Raw genomic sequence first — 22161 nt, forward strand, 5'->3', positions numbered from 1 at the left:
TATCAGTATTCCTTCTACATTCGCATCGACTACAATTTTATTGGTTATTTAGTTTAGATTGGTTGCGTTTAAGTGTATAGTTAAATTAATAGTTTGGTACCATCACACGAATTAGGTACATTACTAGAAGTTTTACTATGAAACTCATCATTGTGTTTTTGAAGGTGGTAGACAATGGTACAGTGAAAACATCTTGTCGGACTTGCATTGTCTTATTTATTTATTGTAACACGACGTTTCGGTTGGTAAGTATCTCCAACCGTTATCAAGAGTAAACTGTATTTATAATATAAACATAATACATTATAATATAATAAACTGTATCAGTTTACACTTGATAACGGTTGGAGATACTTACCAACCGAAACGTCGTGTTACAATAAATAAATAAGACAATGCAAGTCCGACAAGATGTTTTCAAACTCATCATTCATGCGGTTTTCCTGCAGTTTAGACGAGCGTCTCCCAAAGAGTTACTTGTGATTAATGCGGTTTATCTGAGACCAATTTCTCGTCGTACTTTTATTATCTTTAAGTTACGAATATTATCTATCAGGGCAATATACATATAACCTCTATAGTCTATAAAGGGTGTCTACTATAAAAACCGCCAAACTTCAAGAGGTGATTAAAAAAATCATTTCCAACAAAAAAGTCGTAGGGGAAGGGTGTACAAAATGACATAGGGTTTTCAAAAATCAAAATTGTCTATGAACAAAAAATATTTTAATTCTACAAAAGTAACAAAAAATACAGGCATCTCTACTCTATTTTCCAAAATAAAAATCACTAAAAAAACTCAAAAAGAAATTCTCATTTTAAAGTATTTAATTTAAAAAGGTAAAAGTTCGTTTTACCCTCCTAAGTGGATAAAATGACATACTTATTAAATATTGCCAAAAATTTCTGTAAAAAATTAATTATCGCAACACAGTTCACAAATAAACATCTTAGTTTTTTTGTCGACTCCTGCACACTCAGCGTGTGCCCATTTCGAGCAAGAACAACATTGCAGCCAAATTTCCTTTGCCTTTGACCTTTTAAATTCTTCCACACAGTAAATGCAAGTACAATCTTTGTCGTCTTCTATTAAGAATGGGTTGTTTTCCGATTCAGAGTCAGTGTCAACAAATACCTTTTTAGTTGCAGCTCTTTTTTTATTTTCGACTGTGGGTGTAGTTCTTGATTTTGCTTCCTCCAAATTTGGAGTAGAATTTAGCACGGTAGTTCCCGGACGCTTTTTCGGCTTCCTCTTTCCCTGGCCTGAGATAAATGGTCCTACTGGAATGGGACTCAGATCGGAGACAGTAACGGCAAGTAAACTTTTATTTTGTTGATCTGATGTACTGGGGATTACTTTTTGAAGATTGGTTACGTCCTTTAAATTGCCCATCCCGCTTGAAGTTTGTAGAGATAGTGCTGCGGAAGATTCTTCACCTATATTACCTTCAGATTCTGGAATATTTGTTGTCTCTGCTGCTTGAAACATGTATTCTGGAAATACATCAGGATTTAGTGGGCATATTCCGGTTTTAGAAAAGCCGTTGGTTGCATTTTGAATAGTGGCAGCTTTTCCATATGCTTCAGTAAGTAAGGCACCTATTTGAAATTGCGTTACAACTCTGCCTGGGTGCCTTAAGTCACTTTGTTATAGCTTGATCGAAATAGGTTTTTACGGGACCGAAGAATAAAACATGGGGCTGCAGTCGGTGGGTGCAGTGAGGAGGCAAGCAGAGCAGAACAATACCATGTTGTTTGGAGAAAATCAGACCATCAAGGTACTTATGGCGGGAATGGCCATTAACAATTTCGGCACTTTTTCGTCTGATGAGGCCTTCGTAAACTTTTGAAATGTTTTAACCATTGCAAAAATACTGGTCCAGTCATCCAACCAGACTCCTGAGCAATGCCAAGAGTCCCTGGGGGAGCATTATCAGTCAGTTCGTACTTCATGTTTTTTCTGGGAAATATTAAGGCTGGTGGGATAAAATTACCATTGAAACTCATGCAGCAAACAACGGTTATATGGGATCCCCTTTCGGCACTGGTTATGGCTCCTACTTGCTTACGACCTGTTGTTGCAAATATTTTTTGAGGCTTTTGCACAGTAGAGAGTGCTGATTCATCGACGTTATATATGTTAAGTGGGTTGATATTTTCCTTTTTAATCACCTTTTCTAGAATCTCAAAAAAACGAGCAACTTGTGGTTTGTTGAAAGCCTGGGCTCTAGCAGCAGATATCGCCTCTGGCTGACGTAATGCTATATCCGGATTTCTTCTTCAGAATTCTCGCAGCCAATCTTTTCCTGCTGTTTTCTTCTCACGGTTAAAGTTGTGTTGAAAGCCATTTTTAAAAGCTAACTGATAGGCCAAGCTTAACACATCCTTCCTTGTGAGTCCAAAAAATCTTGACTCTAGAAGTTTGAGATGTTCAACTAACTGCCGTTCTACTTCTGGTGGAAAAGTAGGCCTTAATCTACCGAGGCGTTTTTCCCCCGTCTTTATTGTTTTATTTGTTTTTAAAGCATGTCTTCATAGGGTTGCTTATGGTACTCCGTAAATCTTAGATGCCTTTAACCAGCCCATTTCACCATTATTGACCACTTCTATGGCTTTTAACATTGCATCTGTACTCCATGACTGCCTATTTGTTCTTTCGTACAATCGGAGCATGACAATCTGCAATAACAAATAAAAAAAATATTTCTATAAGTCGGGCAAAATGACATACTATGTCATTTTAGCCGACAACGCACTATGTCATTTTACACGACTAGAGAAAACAAAAAAAATATTTTTTCTAATATTTGCCTTATTCCTCTTGTAAATCTCTTATTACTAAATGTTAAATAAAATAGTTTAAATAATCAGTTAAAATAAAACAACTTACCTAGCGAAATGTTGTCTAGTATTATAACCAAATTAAACAAAGCGCGAAAAATATTTTTGCACCACAAATTTAAAAATATCGAGCGTACACGTCCGTTAGTGAGCAGAGACAAACTGAAGTGGTTGGAACCTGTTGGGTAAATAATTTATGATCTAATTTAGCGCATGCGTATATTCTTACGACGTTAGCAAGTTACATATAAGTATGTCATTTTACCCCACTATGTCGTTTTGTACACCTTTCCCCTATAACATTTTTTCGAAAAGTTGTTAGTTCTTCTGGTATTTAACATTTTTTGATTTTATCAAATTTCTTTGTTTTTTTTTCATATAAGCAAGAATATCTCCGTTATTCTTACCACCATATAAAATTTAGCTATACTATCTGAAAGAGAATTAAATTTGCTATAGATGGGTATATTTAAGTTTTTGGAGTAATTTTTTATACCGGGTGTTATCAGAAGTTAAATGTAACATTTGGGAAATGTGCAAAATTAGTGGCATCTTCTTCGTTGTCGTTTTTCTAAAATTTGGTAAATAGGGACATGTTTTTTTTCCAGCAAAAACTAATGTATTTAATATGCTTTCCAATGATTATTTAACCATTACTTGATTTTAAAACAAAAGCATAGATATTTACAATTTGACAAGAACTGTCATTAAATTTTCACTTCGCCATTTAAGAAATAACCATATATGGCATACAGAAAACCCTCATGCGACTGTTGTTTCACATTTTCAGCATGAGATAAGGGTCAACGTATGGATAGGATGAATGAGAGGTCGCCTTTTCGGGCCTGTAATACTTCCTGATCGGCTCAATCGGCCAATGAGTTTTTAAATTTATTAAATAATGACCTTGTTGACTTTCTGGAAGAAATCCCCTAGACAGGAACTTTGGTTTCAAATGGACGGATGCCCAGCCCATAATGGCAGAATTGTGCAAAATTCCTTGAATCAGTGCTTTGGGAAGAAATGGGTCGGAAAATACGGTCCGGTAAGATGGCCGCCCAGAAGGCCTGACCTTACGCCCCTTGACATTTGTGTCTGGGGCACATTAAAATCTAATGTTTATAGTATTAACATTAATACCCGAGACAAACTAATTAATCGAATTAGTGTGTGTTGCAATGAAATTCGACAAAAACGCGTTGAACTTGAATGGATTGTTGATAGTGTCAGAAGAAGAATTTTGACTTTTTAAGTTTGGTCAATCAAGAAATATAAAATTTAAAAAAATTTCAATTTTTGTGGTTTTCTTAAATTACTTCAAAAACTTAAATATACCCATCTTATAGCAAATTTAATTCTCTTTCAGATGGTATATTTAAATTTTATGTGGTAGTATGTAGACACCTTGTATAGGGGTGCGGAACAATAGAAGGGTGTGTATAAGTTTACACGATCGCACACTGTGCATCCCCCATTATTTAAAATACTACTCTTAAGTTAACCTTGTATACACACATCTGATAATGCTTTTACATACCAGCTACGTCATTATCCGTCATACATGTGTAAAGGTTGTAAGCACTTGTATCAGTAGCATAAAAGAACGTCAAAATAGGCTTAAATTTTCCAATTATAATCCAAGGTAAGGTAATATAACAAATTACTGTAACCCAGATGCCAAAGTGTTCTTCCTCTGGTATTGTTAGGTACCAGAGCATCTCATATTTTAGCACGCCATCCCATGTACATTTTCATAGACCACAATTTTATTCGTTTCTTAGTTTAGATTGATTGCGTTTAAGTGTATACTTTGTTAAATAGTTTTGTAACATCACAAGAATTACATGAATATTTATTTTATGATAGTCAACATCCATGCGGTTTATCTGAGACAACTTCCTCGTTTTGTCTTTCGCATCTCGATTACATCAATTTGTGGTAATCTAACTTAACTTATATGTATGTAATTTGAATACACCATACCGACCGTACATTTTTAGGTGGACATACATCATACATTAATTGTTGACTAAAGAGAACAATTCCAAAGTATTGTTCTCTTCTGTGGTTCACACTTAGACGGACTATTCAGAATTCATTTATGCCCGCGTAGGTTAAAATTTCACGCCGAAGTCCCGCTTAATGAGCGATTGACCAATAGGAGCATCAGAACTAGCCACGTCATCAGGCGTCAGCTGAGAGGGCGTAAATGAAATTTGAATATACCTAAATAGCCGGCCCGTCAAGGGTCCAAGAGAAGTACCACCTTTTCGATTTCTTTACAGAGTTACCTCCCAGAGACCAACTTCTGCCCCTAAAAGGGGTCTTGATGTAGGAAACGTTGATGAGATTACACAGCAGGACATACAGTAGCTTGTGAAGAGCCGCAACCCATGAAGAATGGATTATTTATGGCTCTACAAATAGGTATACTTATAAAATGGCTTAAAAGAGTACGCTTTATTTAAACTAGTTTAATATTAAACTTTTGACATTAACAAGGCTATTTTTATGACATGCCTCAACGTATATCTTGGATAAAGTCACTAAAGTTAATATCTTATCGATCGTTCAGAACCTTCTTCTTTAGACTGCCTTCTGAGACTGAGAGATTCTCATCTATGAAACTTTAAGGTGAGATGCGCATCCCTGATTCTAGCATCCCATAGGGATCTGGTAAATCTGGTTCGTTTTCAATTATCTTTAATACTACACTCTATAATAATTAAGGGATATCGGAGTTGTTGAATGTCGCTCCAACACCGTCATTACAAACTCGTTAGAATTTCCAGCGCAGTGTTCCTATACACTCACTTTCTATCCTTATTAAGATTTGTGTCGAATCAGCAATAGAGTTACAGGCTCATCAGTCTTCTATCAGACATGAGGAAAGTTGTAGAGAGACTGATCGTAGCGAAAAGACTTCAAGATAGTGTTGAACACTTCAAATTTCCAGACTCCTCTATCACATCTTAGATGAAGCACACTGTGGTTTCCATTCAGCAGGAGTCTTCCTCCACATCTCCAATGCTTTTGACAAGTGTGGTCACTTGTTACACATTATTAATAGGAACACAATCACTAATTCAGTTCATTCATTCATTCAACACTAAGTTTCAGCGTTTCCATTTTCTTGACAAAAAAGGACTTCCAGTGTGAGATGACGTTTTAAAGACAAAGCTGCACGATAATGGGTGAAATGCAAACAGCCTTATCGAAAAACATCATACCTAATATTAGCGAACGCTGTTCAGTTTGAAAAATTTTATAAGAAACTGCATTAGGAGTTGAGCTGTACAACTCTAAGATTATTCCTGCTGTATGCTACAGAACTGCTGCATAAAAACTCTCCAGAGAAATAAATTATTCATTTCATATAATACAACTTATTATAAAATTTAATGTAAAATGACTGCGCTAGTTATCTTTAAATTAAAAGTTCAATCTAGTCTATCTCTAACACCATCATCAATTTAATGGTAATAATCACTAATTCGTATAAGTATCGATCACACGAGTGGGAGCACAAATGGAAAATGCAGTGGAATGAAATAATGAAACGCTACAATGGGTAGCGCTTTATTTGTTTATAAACGAGTTTGTTTGGCGTTAGCGAGATTACCTGAAATTCGGATGCTCAATATGCCATTTTTGTTTGCATTAATACTCTATATTTAAGCCATATAACCAGAAAATCTATTGATATAATTTCGTAGAATGGCGGTAACGCTTTAGAATACCGAAAGTATTTGGTTTTATAGATGTAACATTTGTGCTTCGGTGTATGTTAGAAATTCAAATGTTGGCCTCATATCCCGCATATATTTAGTAAAGCAGATATTTTTCGGACGTATCGTAATAATTGCGTTAATTATATATCTGGATAAATGACTTAAATTGCTATTAAATTGTATAAAATATGTTCGCTGACCGTCTTGATATCCTACTGAACTGCGCATTTATCTAAAAGTCAAGAGTAGGCAGGGATTTAATGCGCATGGTTAAATTTAACCTGGTTGGCGTACTCTATCAAGATTTGACTTTGCACCCGACTTGTATATATGTTCGAATATTTTGCACTCGTTAATGGTTGACCCTGTATTTTAACGGACCCACTCATATATTAAATTTTTGGGTGGAATATTGTGTGGGGGTGAAAGCAATAAATTTATGAGAAAAAAAGGATAATAAAAATGAACATTCCATAGGCTGTTGATTTCTTTCTTCTATATACTTGAGCTGCCCGTCACTCCCGTTACCAGCCGGTATTTTCGATAAATTTGGCAAGGTTCTACGGGATTAGTTACTTAATTTGAGTACTAGTGAAGTATACACCACAAATGCCACGAATATACGAAAAGGGTTCCCTTTTAAGTGCTTTTCCACTCCTCTCACGTCTGGTTCCTCGTTCATTTTTAGGAGAGGAATGAGGAATTTTGGAGTTAGCGAGCAGAGATATTTTTAGATATAGGGGTCATTTAAAATTTACTTAGAGAAGTGAGATTAATATAAGTATTTAAACAATTAATGTAAGTAATGCTAATGCCATTACTGAACATATTGCCATTGATCAAACTTTTCAAACCTGAAAGTTAATAAACAGGATTTAAAAATTAAATGGTGTTTTTATTTTGGGTTCAAAAAATTACTCTGTTGTGTACAACAAGCAATGGTTCAACCTGAATTGCAAAAAGGCAGTAAACACTAAAAACGCAGCATATCGCAAATGGCGTCAACATCCTTCCACCGAAAATTGGAGGAACTTTTTAACCTCCAGAAATAGCTGCAAGCGAATTATTGATAATTGCAAAGAGAGTCACAACAACAGGATCAAAAACAAATTGCTAAACTGCCCAAATGGAACAAGATCTTTCTGGTCGGTATCGAAAGCCGTTAGTCAAGGATTTGCTAAGTCGGCCTTGCCATCCCTAACAGCAGATGATGGTTCTATCGCGGTAACAGCAAGAGAAAAAGCCAACTTACTGGGTAAACTTTTCGCGTCCAATTTGGATGGCTTTCGCAGCCATATTTGCCAAGGGTGAATTCATCGATGGGAGAAATTTCGTTTCCCCAACGAATTATAAATAAAATTCTTAAAAGCGTAGACACCAACAAAGCTACTGGACCCGATGGAATTCCAGCCCTAGTACTAAAACGTTGTGCAGACGAATTGACTCCTCCCTTATGTAGACTGTTCATGGCATCGTATAAGCAGGGCTCATTTCCAACAAGCTGGAAAACTGCTCAAGTGCAAGCTGTACCCAAAAAGGGTAAGAAGACGATGCCGTCCAATTACCGCCCGATTGCACTAGTTCCAGTAATATCGAAGATTATGGAGAAAGCAGTCAACCAACAACTGTTAAGATATCTGGAATCATCTGGACTAATCAGCGATCATCAATACGGCTTTCGAAAGCTTAGATCCACCGGCGATCTTCTCGCTTACGTCACACACTTGTGGACGGAGGCCATGGAGAAGCACGGCGAGTCCCGCTCAGTCGCTCTTGACATTTCCAAGGCATTTGACAGAGTGTGGCATGAGGGACTACTAACCAAGCTCTCCTCAATCGGCATACAAAACTCATTATTGAACTGAATCAAAAGTTTTCTTGAACAACGAACAATCCAAGTAGCCGTCGATGGACACCTCTCCGACAAATTTAATATTAACGCTGGAGTCCCTCAAGGATGCATTCTATCCCCCACCCTTTTCTTGATATATATCAACGATTTGCTAGGAACCACTGTCAGTCCAATCTACAGCTTTGCGGACGATAGCATACTTATTTCCACATTTAAGTCCGCCAAACCAACGACAGCCGCAACTTCTCAGAATCTTAGGCAGCAACAAGTAGCTTCAACCAACAACGATATTAGAGCAATCTTGGAGTAGGGCGGTAACAATCTGGTCAATTTTAACGCTAAAAAAATGCAGGCTGCAGTATTTACGATGAAGACTAACCTTGGTGGCCCGGAGCTGGTTATGGCAGGGAAAACATTGCCAATAAAATCATCTTTACATCTTCTAGGAGTCGAAGTCAGCAACAGTGTGTCCTGGCATGACCACGTTGCCGAAATCGCCAGGGCAGCTTCCAAAAAACTCGGAGTGCTTTTCAAAACGAAAAACTGTATACACCAGAACAGCTGCTGACTCTTTATAAGGCTCAAATACACCCTTCCCTCGAGTATTGCTCGCATGTCTGGAGCTCTGCACCCAAGCATAGTTTAAAGCTGCTAGATTCTATACAGAAGAGAGCTATTCATCTTATCGACAAACCAGAACTGACAAAGAGTCTGGATAGTCTGGATCACAGGAGAAAGGTGGCTGATCTGTGTTTATTCTACCGTTATTATCACGGTAAGTGCTCCTCTGAGCTGGCAGGCCTGATTCCACCCAGGGTAGTTCCGGCAAGAAGGACGTGTCTAGCAGTTGCGGCTCATCAACATCGAATCCACCTGCCTACCCCAAGGACGTCGCTGTATCGGGACTCATTCATCTGGAGAACATCTTCTTTGTGGAACGGGCTTCCACCTCACATATTTCCCGACGCATACAACCAGCAGCTATTCAAGATAAATGCCCACAAATATATTCGCGCAAGCACCACTCCAAGAGTGACATAGGACTTTCCTCTTGTGCTTGTGTTTACCATTAAAAAAAAAATTTACTGAGCGTATTAAAATTCATTAACATTAAAACCCTAGAACGAAAAGCTATAGTCAGCCTGATGATGTCTTTGGGGGCAAAAATGATGTTGAGAAGACACACATATTAATTTGAATGCGAATATCATTTTAGGTGAAGGTTTGCCATTGCCAACGAGGAAGAATTTGATGCTGTTACCATTTTTCCACCAGTCAAACTTGGACAACTTACTTTGCTTTCTCAAATTACAAAGAAAGTTGTCAATAATGGCATAGTTAGATTTCTTATGGAAACGTAATGAGTGTTAAATCCAGGCTGTATTGATATACACAATGATTAGCAAGCAGCGAAGTTTCAAATATATCATCTTAAACAACCACGGATCAAAGAACCAAAAATGTGGAGTTTTCGTAGAAATCATGAGTGGTATGTGGCATGTTCATTGCGGGACATGAGGGAATAAACACATTAATTCTCTTTTAACTGATTTCTCTTTTTTGTCCTTTTTCTTCTTTAAGTGCCATATCCCCTAATGTTGACAGTTACTTGGGCAAATCTTTCTGGATTCTACCTCAATCCGAATAGTTCCTTTGTGCTATGCGTTGCTCATTCACTGATGTTCCTCAACCAGAAAGCCTGTTGCCTTTTCTTTCCACTCCTTTAGGTCCTTTCATCTTTCCCCTCATGATTAGTTGTAGGATTTTGTATCGGTCTCCTCTGATCTATTCACTCCAAGATATTAAATTTTCCTGCACATAACTGTATTTAGTAGCATACGTCTTCCATCGGCGCTGTTTACTACCACGTCGTTGGTCTGCATAGCTGTCCAGGGTATTATCAGCACTCAATGGATAACTACATCTCGAATGCTTCTGTTGTTAATTGTACCGACTTTAATTATCTAGATCTCTGCCCCATACAGCAACACTGACCATATTAATTGTATGATTCATTCTCTGTCGTAAACGGAGAAATTTCATCGAATCCAGCACTGAATTCGTAAATCCTAATATTTCAGAAAGAAGCATTAAGATCCTGAAAGTTTGTCAGGTAATATTATTAATGTAAAATTTTAAGAAGAGCCTGAGCTGCTGGAAAATATACTTTCTCACACAAAGCATCACTTCACATAGATTGGAATGGAAGAGAAATTTTTTCTCATCTAGCTTCCTTCTTGGAACAGAAGAAAAATCCTTGGAACATAGTTGAAATACAAAAAATGAATGATAAATTGAATGAATCCAACTTCGACGACCACACTGATATAGAAGGAGAACCAGAAATTCTCAAGGGTGAGGTTCTATTTACAACAAAATCTGCTAAATCGAAAAAAGCCACCGCACCTCATGACAATATAAATGATTAAGGAGGAAAACATTCGATTCTTGGTCAAACTGTTTCTTGGTTCGAACACAACTGGGACATACCGAAAGATTGGCTGGAAAAACAACGAGCGAAACTTGAAATGTTGTTGTAAAGGTAAAATTTTTCGGTCTTTCTGAATCTGGCATTCAAAGAAGCTTCCATTTACAACAATGATCTCAATTTTTAAATGAGAACTTAAATATGAACCTCAAAGTGAAATTGAAGGAAATAAAATATTTATGCCCCATCGTCATCCAATCCAACTTTGCATAATAATCATTTTTACATAGTTAATTTCGTGGACGGTTTGAAATGACCAACGAATAACCTTGAAAAATGACCTCAAAGTCAGGGCATCCGTTGTACTTATCAGTTAATATCTACAAAGATATCGTCAAATAACTTTTATTTCATCAAGATACTTGTTTAAGTTATCAAGATACTGCGTTTTACTTTGATTTGATCTTGTTAAGGTCACCAAGAATATTTTTAAATGCCATTTTGGCCATAAAATTGTTTATTCTTTTTGAATCCGGCATCAAAAATAGGCGATTCCATTTAGAAAAATGACCCTATTTGCCTTATAATTTCAAACAAGCAGAATGCCAATTCGCAGAGGTATATTTCAAGCCCATACGGATTTGCATCAATCATTTGGCATCAATCCGCTCTCAAGCCGACTAAATTCAATCAGAGATGAATTACTATTAAGAACAACAATAAGGAATTAGCCAAGCTTATTCATCTACTTTATATGGATGATGTGTTATATTTAGCGAATACCCGAAACCAATTAGACCAAATGCTAAAAATAGTGAAAGAGTTTTTGGCGACATAAGAATGACCTTTGGATTAGATCAATGCTGCACCGTTAACATAATTGAAGTACTAAAGAAAGTTACAATCAAGTAATTTGGAAGAGAATCGAAAGGAGAGCGGGTAAATGATTGAAGTAATGAACGTGTAAGAAAAGTATAAATATTTAAAACTTGAATTTTCACGCCCAGCGTTATTTTTGTCCTATTGCACCCTCCTATTTTTGAGGAAGTAATTTTTTTATATCGCCTGTTTTTACAGAATTACTCACATGATAGAATTAAAATGAAACACCCAGTATAAAAAGGTTTAAAGTCGATCTAGCGCCTTGAGTCCTAATCAATATCTGAAACCACTCATTCTTCTGCTGCGCTACCTCAGAAAAGAAAGGTTAGTCATCCGCATACTGACAGGTCGAAACACATTGATGCCATTAATATAAGAGAAGAAATTGCCATGGTGTTTGCATTAGACCAACCACCATCTCACTAATAACACGGAAACATGCTAGGAATGACCCTATTTTCTACGTAATTTTTACCCTATTTTTTATGTACCTACCAGAAATGTTTCTGGTAGCGGCTATCCTACCTTTTTCAACGTCTGTATGACATCTTATGTGAATTTTTTTTGCGACATTTTAGAATGTCGAATGTATATCCTGATATATTTGCAGTGAAAATATACCACAAATGTTTCATTTAAAACATTTATAGCAATATTTTTGATTTAGGCCTTATTAAAGTAAAAATCCACATTTAGTTAAAAGCATGAAATGTATTTTATACATACGTTTACATTATAACAATTAACAAAAATTATACCTATCTTACATAAATGTATATACAGTGCATTCACGATCAAAGGAACAAATTCATGTAAAGTTCAGGTGTCTTTTTCCTATATTTTTCAGACACGTTAATTTGTCACGTCATTTTGTGTTAAATTGTCACTTTACGATTTTTGTAATGAAAATTTTCTATACAGGGCACCTCAAGTAGAAACTATGTCGTCAACATTAGTTTTTTAAATGGAATACCCTGTTTATCATGCTATTTAGTCAGCGGTTTGTCAAATTTGATGTAATAGACTAATAAAACATATGACATTAAAAAATAAAAATTTATACAATATTTATTGTAACTGATGTTCAATTTGTTGCCCATTTACTAAAATGCATTTTTGAAGTCGGTTAATAATTTCCAATTGCACTTTTTGAGACACTTGCGGATCGATGAATCTAATTTCTTGTCGAATTCTTTGCTTTAAATCTTCAATATTATTTGGTCTATTCACATAAACTTAAGACTTCAAATGGCCTCATAAAAAAATCTAATGATGTTTCAGTCCTCTTCGTCCAATCCATCTGTTAGGAAAAGTTGCATAAAAAACTTTTCGAAAATAATAAGGTTTAATTACTTTCTAAGAAATCACATAAAAAATGTAGCGTCATAGTTTCTATTCGAGACACCCTGTAACCAAAAATTTCATTACAAAGGACGCATTGAATCAAATGGACAACAAATTAAACATTAGTTGCATTAAATCTAGAATACATTTTTAAGTTTTAATTTCATATATTTCGTTAGCCTGTTTGACAAACCATTTTAGGTGCTTTAGGCATATGGTTTGCTATACAAAAATTATTTAAAATAAATCAGAGAATTGTAAAACGTCGTAATATACAGGGTGTTCCATTAAAAAATCAATGTTGACCCCAGAGTTTCTACTTGAGGCACCCTGTATGAAAAAAATTTATTTCAAAAAACGCGCAAATGACAATACTAATTGATGTGTCCAAAAATAAAACAAGAAAAAAATTCCTGAATTTTAAATGAATTTGTTTTTTTCATCGTGAATGCACTGTATTTTCTTTTGTCTTAGAACTAGCCCTTATAACTGCTACAACTAATTTCATCCGCAAATGCGAAAATTAGAGGCCAGGAAATTAAAATCACAAGATTTACAAGAATAGAGAAGAATTACATCGTTGAAATCTGAATTATTAGACCATAGATTAATACTTCTATTCTATACTTTTTCTCCTATATTTTTCTGATATGAAACCGCATCAAGAGTATTCAAACACTTTAGCACCATGTTGTTGGTCACACTAAAAAAAACCAACGTAATCTGGTGTCTTTTAGTTTTGTAACCAATAATTGAAAGTCTTGTCATAATTATGACGGTTAATTTAAATACATAATTTGGATAATTTTAGGATTGTGTTGGCAAAATATCTGTATAGATTTGAGCGAAATGTTGTGGTGAAATGGTAGTATATTATATTTTTATTTATAGTTTTTAGACGACTATTACTCAGAAACTGGACATTTGAAATTATTTATTTGTTCCATAGCAATTTATTTATTTATTGCAAGCAAGTTTCGTATAACACACCTTATCTCAAAACTCAACTGTTTCCGAAATATTTACATTTAAATAACCAGAAAACAAATAAGTACGTCTATTTACAAATTAAGGTAAAATCAAGGATAAAAATAATGAACACTGCCAATTGTTTCTATTTCCATGGTTGCACTTGTAAAGAATCTCCATTTTCGAATGTCACTGTCAATTCGAAAATTAATAGTTTTTATCAGAATAAATTATGGCTAATTTAGCGGAAACCCAACGAATTGAAATTTTGATGATGCTAGGGTACGGGGATCGAGTGCGCACGCAAAAAGAAGTAAGTGAACTGTTTAATGCCAAATACCTCATGGTTAAGGCTGTCCCAAGGATTCTGGGGGGGGGACAATCTTCCATTTATCTCAACCAATCAAACGGAACTCGAGGAGGAAATAATGAAAAACTTTTCAAGAAGATCAAGCATTATTCGGAGGACACCTCCGGGAACGCCTACGGAAAATAACAGCAATGCAACAGTAACTGTATTAGATGACAGTCTAATTGAAAAAAATAAAAGTGAAAACCCAGCAAAGAGAAAGAGAAAAGAAACACCAATTAAAAACAAAGAGGACGAAACTGTTTTAAATATTGAAAAGTCAAGGGATGAAATAAAGAATTTAACTCAAATCGTAAGAACGAATCAGAACACACGAAAGGACATAAAAGAGAGTGTTGAAAAACTTTACCGCTTATCCAGGTACATAAACGTCGACAACATTTCACAAGCAATATCGCTAGCCAACACTGATAAACCAGAGGCTTGCACTCAAACAATGCCATGGAAGGAGACTACAGCAAACAACAAAGAACTGAAAATAAAGGACTTAAGGTCGTTCAAGGAATGGGAAAAGGCTGCACACATGATATGGGATGAATCAAAGATGAGCAACACCGAGATCAAAGTGGGAAATCCGCTCAGGACGAAGCCAGCGACTGTGAAAGTTGTTCTAAACAATCCAGAGGACATGTCACGAAGCATCCAGTCGCTATTCAGGGAAAGATTTCCAAAAATTGCCACTATGGAGAGTGACTTTGAGGTTTTTGAAAGAACGACGATAACAACTACGAAAACGAGAACTGAAACAACAACGCAAAAAATCGTGCGAATGGAACAAGGGCGTAGCGAGGAAGAAACATGGGCTTACCTTACAAAATTAAAAGACGCAACCAATGATGATAATAACGTTGCTCTTCACAAAATTAACAACATGGAAATAAACAGATTTAAAAAAATGGTGGAGGCCGTTTTCCATGGCCTGAACACATACGTCACGATATACACGAACGACGAAAGGGACCTTCACAAAAATGTACCGATGATTAAGTGGAAATGGGAAAGGAATACCAGCGCATTAATTATAGAGAAAGGAGAGAACACATATGAAGAAATAGTAAAGAGTCTAAAGACGAAACTAAAAGGAAAAGAAGAAACAAAAATAATACGAAATATTCAAAAAACAAAAAGCGTTAATATCCTCATTACCACAGACAAAGATGGAAATGCTGTAAAAGCTCTGGAAAAAACAATAAAGGACAACACACAGCTCGACAAAATAAGAATAAAAGATGGAAACACAGTTGAAAAAGCAGTATTTCATCTCCGAGGGATGGAAACGACAACAACGAGGGAAGAGATAATGGAGGCGATTAAGACAGTGACAGGACCAATAAAGGAAGGGGAGCACTACAGGCTGAGCCCATTGAGACCAAATGCTCGAGACACTCTTGCAGCTACTTTGATCATAAATAAAACCTCATCAGGGACATTACTGGCAACAAGGAGCCTGCAAATAGGCTAGTAGCTTGGAAGAAAAAGTAGAGGTTAATAGATGTCATAGATGCTGGGACTACAGCCATCTTGCTAAAGACTGTCGGGCCCAGACAGGAGCATGCTGTGTACTAACTGCGGGAGGGAAGGACACTTCTTTAAGAACTGTAGATTACCGGCTAGTTGCCTCGTATGCAATCAGGGTCATAAAATCGGATCAGGACAATGTCTGGCTTTTAGAAGAGCCATCTCCTTCGCAAGGAGGCAGCAAAGAGGAAAAGACTTTCAACCGTTTGTGATACAAAACTATTTGTGATACGTTTGTGATACTAGCATTTTAGAAGAGTGTTCTGCCTAATTTCTGTTCTTGTTTTTATATCTTTTTTATCCTTTTTTTTATATATTCTAAGAAATGCGTGTTCTACAAATTAATGCCAATAGGAGCATAACAGTACATGATGCAGCTGAATTAGCAACAGCAACCAATAAATGCCCAATACCTTAACCATCCTATTTCTCAGCCAACAGTTAGTAGAATAGAGCACAATTTCATAACTTCAGGTCATATTAGGGAATTGCCAAGAACAGGTCGTCCAAAAATTTCTGAAGGAACAAAATTAAACGTTCTGCTCTCCGCCGAGGAAAATCCAAACAATTCAACTTCACAAATTTCAGTTGATAATAATATAGCCGGAACGTCAGTAAGACGCATCTTAAAAGCAAATGAATACCACCCTTATAAAATTAGACTAATACACGAATTAAATGAGGACAATCCTGATCGAAGAAACCAATTTTGCGATGAAATGATGAACATTTGCAATCATAACCGTCAGTTTGTGTTACGAGTTTTGTTTTCGGATGAAGCAACTTTTTGTTTAAACGGTGTCGTAAATCGGCAAAATTGTCGTACTGGTCAGTGTCAAATCCACACTGGGCAACTGAGGCTCATACACAGTACCGTAAATCTATTAATGTTTGGGCTGGTATCGTGGAAAATAAAGTAATAGGGCCATACTATTTCGAAGAAAACTTAACAGGACAACGCTATTTGAATTTTCTTGAAGAAGATCTTATCCCTGCTTTGGCTGCCCTATACCCAGACGAACAAGACCAGACAGTGTTCCCAGGAAGATGAATAGGACGAAGGGGGCCAGCCAGGTCACCAGCCCTAAATCCCTGCGACTATTTTCTATGGGGGTACCTGAAAAGTAAAGTTTATATTGAGAAGCCAAACAACGTACAAGATTTGAAAAATAGAATTAGATATGAAATTAGACGTATATCACCCGAAATAATTGATAGTGTTTTACATGAGTCTGTAAACCGTCTTGCTTTCTGCCAAGAAGTAAATGGGGATCAGTTTGAACATTTGATACATTAATAAGAGTTTTCACAGTTTATAACATTTTATCCTCCATTTTATCGTAATTTGTAAATGGACGTACTTACTTGCTTTCTTGTTGATTAAGTGTAAATATTTCGTTTTGAGTTTTGAGATAAGGTGCGTTATATGAAACTTGTTTGGAATTTCGCCTATATTTGATAAATGCAATAAAAAATATAGCATTCCATTTAAAAAAATGACCGATGACGTCACATCTTGTTTTTTGTTCCACCCTGTATACAAAAATTTATGTGAAATAATGCGGAACTTAAAATAAAAATCGACGGGTCCGAGCGTTTTCTCAAAAAATCAGGTCTCTAATTTTTATCGAATTTATGCGGAACTTTAGGCGGTCACTGTATATATATATATATATAGTGTGTCCAAGATAGGGATATCTATCATGGAGATCTCGGCAGCTATAGGAGATACCAGGTTAATTAAATTAGAAAAAAGTTGCGCATTTTAAAGCCCTACAATACGCCATTTAGAAAGTTTTAAAATTTGAGTACTTTTTCTGGCGTTATTTAAAGAGATATGGAAAAACAAAAGACACTTTCTTATGGCCACTTTTTAAGATCTAAAAAATTACATTGCGAGATTTTTCGTACGACGTTTCGTTTCGAAGAAACCATCATCAACTTAATTTTTTTACATGGCGCGTAAAAAAAAGTACAGCCTGTATAAAATAGCATATTTTTTTACGATTACAACGATGTATGACACAATATGTTTCTACAATATTTAAATTGTAAAAAATGATTTTTTATTAAATTCCGATAGTTTTGATGTAGTAGGCTGTAAAATAATGACGTTGAGAAAACGTCAAAATTAAATAAAAATTAAATGTCAAAGTAGTTTTTATTATAACCATTATTTTTTATTCTTTTTATCGTAAGTGAAGTAAATAGTTTTAATTTTTTGATAAATTTAGTTGACATTGTGTTTTTGAACTCTGTTTTTGTGTCTTGTTGCTAGTTTTTTTTTGTTACAAAATGGAAGACGCTTTTTTACCTGAGGAAAAGTTTGATATGTTGAAATGTTATATCCTATGCTACAGCAGCGCCGTTGAAGCTGATCGGATGTATTTAAATAACTATCCAGATAGGAAACGACCTAGTACAAAAATTTTCGGACGATTGGTTTTCAAGCAGTATGGTGCGTTTAAGAAGCCAGTATTGTCAAGAAATAAGTCCTGTAATGAAGAAAAAGAAAATAATGTGGTATTAGCTGTAACTGAAAATCCCGAAATATCTGTTAGAAAAATTGAAAATACCACTGAAATACCAAAATCTACTGCCCATTTCATTTTGAAAAAACATAAATACCACTCGCTTAAATTCAGAATCTGTCAAGGTCTCAAACCTGGTGACAAAGAAAGGCGCAGATCATTTTGTGAATGGTATAACAGGAAGTGTCAGGAAGATGAAACATTTTCCCATAGAATTATCTGGTCTGGTCGGACGAGAGCATGGTTACAAAAAATGGAATTTTTAACCGGAAGAACACCCATTATTGGTCCAGAGATAATCCCCGAGTACACCGAATGGCTAGACATCAGCACCGTTTCGGTTTTAATATGTATTAATTATAACTCTCTATCCAACAGATTTCAGGAAAAATGGATAGGAACACATTCAACAGTTCCGTGGCCTCCTCGTTTCCCAGACATAACTCCGCTCGACTTTTTTCTCTGGGGCTATTGAAAAAATTATGTTTACAGTCGTGTTTTTGAATCTGAGGATCAGCTGAGGAGAATAGTTCTTGAAGCATTTGACAGCATTACACCTGATATGTTAAGAAGTGTTTTAAACTCGACTATTAAAAGATGTTATCTGTGTTTGGAGAATAATGGTAATTTGTTTGAACATTTATTACTATGATTTAAATTAGTATTTTTGGGTTTCTAGTAGGTAGTTTTTTAATTTAATAATGTGTTAATTCTTTAAAATAATCACGTGACCTAGCTACGTGACGGTATATGAATAAAGTTTTTAAGTTGTCAATAACGTGATTTTTATTTAATATTTCAAAATATGAGTAATAGCAGCCTACTACACCATACTCAGCGTCATCATTTCACCGCCTACTACATCAAAACCATCGGAATTTAATAATGCAATCTCTCGCAATGTTATTTTTTAGAGCTAAAAAGTGGCCATGAGAGAGTGTCTTTTGTTTTTCCATATCTCTTTAAATAACGCCAGAAAAAAATGAAAACGAAATCGGAAAATTTCGGTTTTTCTCGAATATCTCCGGAACTACTCCAAATTTTAAAACTTTCTAAACGGCGTATTGTTAGGCTCTAAGATACGCAACTTTTCTTTAATTTAATCAACCTCGTAGAATTTAGGATTCTTCTATCTTCTACAGCTGCTGAGATCCCCATGATAGACATCCTTATCTTGGACACACTGTATATAGGTATACAGTTATTATTCGCTCTCTCGAATTTTTCCTGCTTTACTTTATGATGACAGCTAAAACTTTCACACGCATGCTAAAATAAATTAGTTAGATATTTCTAGAACGTCGTATGAGAATCATACCAGCAATGTTTTACAAAAATCATCGCTAGAATGTACGATAAATGTCCGAAACATTTGGTTATAAATGGTATGTTTCGGGAATGTGCTGTGTTATCTAAGCTAGTTTTGAAGATTATCTTCATTCTGTTCTAGATCTAGTTTATTGATTAAGGCAAGCATGGATAGTCTGAAAATTATTTACAAATAAAACTTTAACACCCTGTTTCAGGCGGAGTAATATTAAGGACCAATCTTTTTCAGTACAAGCATGTTTTTAGGAACGCCTTGTATTTGCAAACTAATGGATAAAACTAAAAAGGCGGAAATAGTTTTTCACCGTATAATTCCCGTTAAATTTATATGAAATCCATTTCACGCTAGCCTTACGGTCATTGTGGAATGAAACTTGGTACATGCATCGCATCGGTCGGGGGGATTTGCCCGCTTTTGGAACATTAAAACGCCCTATAATAACTTGGTCCAAGTTCGAAAATCTATTAATAGCATTGAGTGCGAGCCATTAATCCTTTATTGTTACTAAAGGTAGAACTAACCAGCCCTGGAATAATCCATTATTTCAAATAAAAGGTCTTTGTTGGTCCTATTTGAAACGCGTCAATTTAAACCGAGCGGGCACTCTGACACGCTTTTATTTATCAAAAGGCGTAAAACCAACATAAACATACATGCGGTCGATGTTGTTTGATAAAGAACGAAAACACCAGTGTTTAATGTCCGAATGCATTTTCTATGTCCATTTACCAAATACACACGATGTTTATTTATGTTGAATTTCAATTGCATTTGACCTCGTACTTACCGATAATTATTTATTTAAGCATCGGCGCGACGCCAAGCAACCGCTTAAACAATGCACCATTATTTCGTTTTATTCGTGTCTAGGTGAAAATTGTCTTAGCCGACCTCAAAGTTCATCGGTTATTACGACTAATATCAGTTACACGCATGACGAGATTAAAAATTTTGTATATTGTAAGGCAACGGCCTTACCAGGAAGTTAATCGTCGTATATGTATATAAGTCTAAATCGGTGACCCGCTTATTTTCATTAATTAATTTTGCCTCACGAATAGTCTTGGAGCTAAAAAGCAGTCGGTTTATCGCATTATTTCTATCTACTTACTTCAACAACCTACTTATTACGAGGGTTGCTATTTATATTTTGAGCTTAATAGAGATAGGGTGTACAGGGTGGCGAACGTATTAACGTATTAACGTATTTACATTTTCATAATACTGCTCCCCTCTCAAGTTTGATCATCCCCATCAAACATGGGACCACCTGAGTCATGATAGGGCGCTAGCCGGACGATGTTTACAATGTTTACATCTTCGTTGTCGGATGTCGCTGGATACGGTACACCATACGTCGTTGATTCTGGTGACCACATTGAATGGACCTTCCCAATCCTTCTGAAGCTTTGGTGACTTGCCCTTCGTCCTCCGTGGATTGTATAACCAGACTTTATACCCAGGATTAAAACCGGTACAATTTGCCTTTATGTCATAACGTGATTTCATTCTGTTACTTTCTAGATGAAGTTTATCTCGTGCTTGTTTGTGAACAATTTTTAAACGCTCTTGTAAATGGTCGACGTACTCCTCAAGGGTTTCAGACTTATGGGGTCTTCCAGTAATAATGTCCAAAGGTAAACGAAGTTCATAACCGTAGACAATTTTTGCCGGGCTTTTTCCAGTTGACTTGTGGATAGAAGAACGATATGCCAATAGAAATGGTTGTATACAGGTATCCCAGTCGGTTTGCTTAGAGTTTACCACCATCCTCAAATAGGTTTCAAATGTGCGGTTAAATCTTTCAACCATTCCATCAGACTGAGGGTGTAGTGGGGTTGTACGGGTCTTATTGATTCCCAGCAATTGGCATACTTGTTGGAATATTTGTGACTCAAAGTTCCTTCCTTGGTCTGAACGTATCTCTCTGGGTACACCAAATCGACAAATCCAGTTCTGGAACAGCACTTCAGCTACTGTCGTTGCTTCTTGGTTTGGAATCAGATAAACCTCGGGCCACTTACTAAAGTAATCCATAGCAACAAGAGCATATCGGTTTCTGGAGCTACTAGTAGGAAAGGGTCCTGCTACGTCTATGGCAATTCGTTCAAAGGGTGCACCAACAAGATACTGCATCATCTTTCCTCCCGTCCGGGTTCTTGGGCCCTTGCTTGACGAACACTGCTCACACTGTCAGCACCAGCGTTCAAAATCTTTATGACTGTTCAGCCAGTAAAACCGTTCTCTAACTTTTGCCAAGGTCTTACTAACTCCAAAATGTTCTCCGCCGACACCGCCATGAACAGCTTTAAGAACTTCCGGAATCCGTTTTTGAGGAAGGACTGTCAGATATGTCTTTTCTTTT

At 36.1% G+C, this 22161-nt stretch overlaps 1 protein-coding gene across 2 annotated transcripts in view; it reads left to right on the plus strand.

Annotated features, from left to right (window-relative positions):
* The window catches only part of LOC126748432 (CUGBP Elav-like family member 2), an 870157-nt gene that overhangs the window by 835421 nt on the left and 12575 nt on the right, over positions 1-22161 (plus strand). The window contains exon 10 of one of the 2 annotated variants that reach the window (XR_007664709.1): positions 5127-5268. The exons of the other annotated variant lie outside the window; for it this stretch is intronic. The gene's annotated coding sequence lies outside the window, so the exon portion shown is untranslated. The remainder of the gene's footprint in view (positions 1-5126; positions 5269-22161) is intronic. 2 annotated transcript variants of the gene reach the window in all.

Source organism: Anthonomus grandis, chromosome 22 (assembly GCF_022605725.1).
Source record: "Anthonomus grandis grandis chromosome 22, icAntGran1.3, whole genome shotgun sequence".
Taxonomy (NCBI): domain Eukaryota; kingdom Metazoa; phylum Arthropoda; class Insecta; order Coleoptera; family Curculionidae; genus Anthonomus; species Anthonomus grandis.